Consider the following 5,468-nt stretch of genomic DNA (forward strand, 5'->3'; position numbering starts at 1 on the left):
AGGGGCTATGAAAGCTGCATTCGAATAATTAACAGTAGTTGAGAAAAAAATAATCTGAATCTGAACAAAATCGTCTGGCAGTATTAATTAAGAAATACAAAGTATGACAGCAGTGCAACAGCTAATTTTGTTGTTACCCCTTTACTCAGACTTGGTCTACAATTGCCATCTTTCTATCCATATTATGGACCAGTAGCAACAGATTAACACTAGAATATGATTCTATTAGCGAAGGAGTCCTGTGAAAAGGATAAGGGGCAAAAGCATTTTTTTTTTTTTCTGCCAATGAGCCACGTGACGCTGAAAAAGGAAATATGGCCCAAGTGAAGGTGAAGGGACTATACAAACTATTTTATTAGTCGCTGACGGCTTAAGCTGCCGGCCCGTTAGCGCCAGAGTTCGAAGGGTGCGGGCAGCTGGCGACACTCGACTCAGGTGTCCATCCACCCTTTGTGGGTTGACAGGTAAAATGAGTACTCAGGCTAACACCTGACGGAGGTGACTGTGGTAATCTGGATGATGTAATGACCTTGTATCCTGGATATTGGGTGAAAAACCCGCCACAAGCTTAAAGGCCCAAGTTAGGGAGATGGTGCAGCTACAGTCACCATGAACACGTCCTACCATCCAGACCACGAACTGTTTACTCTAACATCCCACCAGCTACCATACCAACCGCATTGGGAAGTCATCATATAAACCATCACAACTACTACCATCAAAATTGCCACCCCCATCACTACAACTACCTTCACTCCACCACAACTGCTTCTTCTAATACCTCGTTCGTTACCACAACTACCACAACCACAACTACCAGCCAGTCAGCTCAGTTACCCTCACAGCTGCTGCCTCGAATATTCCCTCTGCCACCATGACTACAACTACCTTGGGAACCATGATCAGAGGTTATACTGCTTGCCATCACAACTACCACCACTACAGTGGCTGCCATCCCAACCCCAACTATTGTCGCTAATAGCACATCTGTCACCACAACTACCACAAGAACCACCATGATCATAACTACAACTACCACTCTCACGACAGTTACTCTCATTTCACTTCAACTACAACCACCACCACCACCACCACCACTACCATAGTCAATCTCAAAGTCATCAAAACCACCACTACCATTACAACCATCACAACTGTCACCTCTAGTACCAACGCCACAACTGCGTCATTCGTCCAGTCATCAAAAAGATATCACCACTACAACCACAACTACCGCCACCTGCACAGTTACTGTACTTCCATTCCACGCCAGCCTCCTCCACCACTACCACCGTAACCAACACCAGTACTGCCACTAATACGGAAACTACTTCCATTCCTGTACAACCTCAACAACTAAAACAATAACAACCTACCACCACCTCTACACCTACTGGACCACGACAACCACAACTACCACCACCACCACCACCACCACCATCACAGGATCACATGCACACAAATAAGCACAGGCCAGACATAAGAGAAGTGTGTGAACTCTTTCGGCCCCACACCTAACCCCCCCTTCCCCTCCCCCTCATTTCCCCCTGCTTCATTTTCCCTCTCACCTCTCCCTCATCCCTTCCCCCTTCATTACCACCATCTCATCCTCAACCTCCTACCCCGCCTCACCCTCCCTTCCCCCCCCTCATTTCCCCCTGCTTCATTTTCCCTCTCACCTCTCCCTCATCCCTTCCCCCCCTCATTACCGCCATCTTATCCTCAACCTCCTACCCCGCCTCCCCCCTTTTTCCCTCATCTCCGTTGACCACCACCACTACACAGGGTAAGGCATTATATAGGAATTTAACCCGTTCTGTCCTAGGATGTCTTCTTTACTTCATTCTTGTCAGCGTCGGGCAATTTTCAAAACCGTGAAAGAGACCACTTCGGGCTGAAAGATTTAGATGCAACCTCCAGTAACCACTTAATCCGATCAAAGTCTTTCCGAATTTATTCTGGCTACTGTCAGATAATATTATTCAGCTTAAGATGAATCGCCGCAGGCTAAAGAAGTAATTTTTTTTTTTTTTTTTTTTTGCCACATATTAGTGCTGATAACCGTTAATTTCCTTTCCGGGAAGTAAATTTTGGTCGTATTTTTCACTTGTTTGCTGTTGTTTGGTTATAAAGTGTTTGGTAGTGGTAGAAATGAGGATAAAAGTACAACCAAACAATCTTATACACATCTAAAACTCAGGCACCTATGGGTACTGCCCCACGGTTGAAATTCACTGACAAAATAATGATCATTTCCTTGACGTAATTGACAGTCCGATGTTTAAAATTTGAATGGCTACAATGAACGTGAGTCCCTGATTTTTAATTGGCATTAATGGAACACTGTTTTAGATTTTATCAGCTTGCATCCCACAGTACAGAGCGCCATCAGCAGATGTAGACGTTCTGGCTTCGTTAGGTGTTTTATTAAAAATTGAGAGCTTGTTATACCCCTCCCCCCTTTCTTAATGTGAATTTTAAGCATATGGCCCCAAGTTTCACTTGAATTCATAAGTATCATTAGTTTTCATGGTCCTCATAGAAGTAAATTAGTATCATAAGGACCAGTTTGGTTGGTCCTTGTAATATACTGTATATTTATATTCTATTTTGACTTTGAGGATCTTGGAAGCAGTGTGAATGAGGCTGAAGGTATAAACAAACAAAACTGCACGAGGCCTAAAACCAAGTAGCTCCTCTGAATATGTTATCTGATCCTCTTTAGTGGCTCGTTATCCATTGTTTGTTTCGCCTATCTCGGGTTTCCTCGCCCTCCATCACGCCATCTCCGCCTCGTTGGTTTTAATGTTCGTGATAATAGATTTTCCGCATCCTTTTTTCAGTAATGGGAGAGAGGCTTTTCGTTGGCCATCTTAATTTTTCCTTTCTACTTTTCTTTTTTTTTCTTTTTAGTGTGCCGGGGTAGGGTGGTGGTGTATTTCGTATGTATTTGTAACATGGTTCCCTCATTATTATCATTAGCACTGACATTATCATCATCTCCATCCTCTACTCTATTCCATTATCATCATCAACATAGCATACCTGTTCCTATTTACACATTTGCTTGCTAGGTGTGGTACTAGACATTTTTATCTTTTTCGGGATATGAATCAAAGAGGAAAGTTTCAGTTTTAATCTCTCGTCGGTGACACAGGAGCTACAAGGCTGTGTGCTTAATAAGGAAGGATGCTTGTAATAGCCCTCTATTTCCCTTATTATTTCGTTCAGCTGAAGAATGTATGCATCATTATGTTCTTGCTACCACCTGACGAGTTTATCCACCTCACAGAAGAATTTTCAAATTGATGGCTTTGATACAGCCATTAATAACTATCTCCATTACGACAAAGGCCTTCTAAGGATGTCGTATGCTACAGAAAATTGTCTGGCGTTAACTGGAACAAAATGTAAAATATGGCTCTGGCCATATGATTAAGCCATCTCCAGCACCACCCAAGAGATACGTGGATGGTGTCCTTTCAGTCACCTTCATTAATTCCTTTGCTCCACTGGATGACGTCTTTTATCTTTGATGCCTTTCTACTACGTCCCTATCACCCTAGGATAGAATGCTGGATTACTGGAAAAGGACATATTAAGCCTACAAGCAACGGATTCACACCCAGATGAGCCCGTGGCATCAACAGCAATGGCAACAACACCATTCAACTTAGGGTAGACCGCTGAAACATAGGGGTTGATGGGGCCTGTTTCTCACCTTTTCATTGCCAGGCGTCTTTCTCAAGCTGGATATAACTGTCCATTGGTAACATGAATAAAATATGCTTTGTCACTGTGGCCCCAGACTCATCTAATCCTGAACCCAGTGAACTGCAGACTGAATCTGTCCTTTTCCTGTAATACTCTACCCACTTTTCCGGGATGGGGAGGGAACTGAGAAACTTTTGCATAACTGGACAGTTTCATATCGATGCCACCGCGTCAAGGAGTCTGGCGGTAGAGGATATCAAATAAAGAAAACACCATCACACAGGTGCAGTTAAGCGGTCAGGTGTTTTGAAAAACTTGATATCATCATATTTGAACTCTTCTTTTTTCTTTCTTTCTGCTTCTCTCTACCTATAAACCATTTTATCAGCTGTTTTTTCAATTATCTATGCTTCTCACATATATGTATAATATCCTCAGCTGTTTAAGATATTTCATACACACTCTACTATCTTCCCATTCTCATGTACAGTACCTTTCACAAGCACTAGTGGATTGATAGTGTAATTTTCGTGTCATTTTCCGTTGTTTTGTGCGTGGTGTAGGGAACAGTGTATTCCTTCTGTAATTACCTTGAAAGGTGCAAGGAGGGAAAGCTTCATGAGGTGGCACCAATATCGTTGAGTGGTTTGCCTTAATGACCAGAGGCTCCGGCCTCAATGGACGATAGGAAAAAAAAAAAAGTTGAGTGGTGGAGCTGCTTAGCGACACAAGGGTCCTTCAGCCCCCTATCCCACAAAGGAGGAGGATGAGCTGTAGGAGTGTGGCAACCAGCCAGGAGTCCTTTTGGTTTACATTCAGATGAACATAATGTTACATGAAGAAGAAGAAGAACTGCTACTGCTACTACTACTACTACGACTACTACTACTACTACTGCTGCTGCTGCTGCTGCTGCTGCTGCTGCAATTACCTTGAAAGAGATGGACGTGACCGATATTAGTCAGAGTCCAGTTACACTACATTTATCTTGCAACAAGTTTACTTTATCAGTCGTTGATAAAGTTCTTATATGCACATTCGAGTCAACTGTGTTGCTTGAGAGGGGCTCCTGAATGTAGTGGTGTCAGTATAACCTGGCGGCTCCACTGTCTTGTTATGAAAATGCAACGATGGTGGACTGCTGAAGATGGGTAGTTTAAGTGTGCAGGTCACCAGGTTCACGTTTCAGATGAACCTGAGGCCACAGTAGCAACAGAGTCGGTTATCCCTGTTTGACTACCCCTCCCCAGTTACTCTCTCCCGCTCTCCTAACATCCACTCAGCTGGAAATGGATACTGAGCCATATTCAGGTTGGCACTGGAGACTACGTAATCACTTTTCCATAGCAGTTCATATTTCATTTCACTGCTTGTTCTAAAAGGCGACTAAAAGGGTTGGCGTACGGTTAGTGCCCCTCCCCGGAAAACATCTAACTAAAAAGACAAACAAAAAGCCTCGGACAAGGACTGACCAAACGATGACGACCCAGGACCCGCAACATGGAATGTAAGAGGAGCGAATGATGAGGTGAAAGAGACAGAGATTGTCCAGGTGCTTAAGGGTGCGAAAGTGGATGTATGTGGAATAACTGAAACAAAATGGAGAGGAGAAAGTGTAAGAGAATGAGAGTATGGATGGGGTATTTGTGCAGGAGTAGGTGAGAATGAGAGGGCAAAGGAAGGAGTATGTATAGTTGTGAGTAAAAGATGGAAGAAGAGCATAAGACAGTATGGATCACTTGGGTCAAGGATTG

The sequence above is a fragment of the Coenobita brevimanus genome, chromosome 59 (assembly GCF_032717465.1).
Source record: "Coenobita brevimanus isolate Jiangsu-jjx chromosome 59, ASM3271746v2, whole genome shotgun sequence".
NCBI classification, from domain to species: domain Eukaryota; kingdom Metazoa; phylum Arthropoda; class Malacostraca; order Decapoda; family Coenobitidae; genus Coenobita; species Coenobita brevimanus.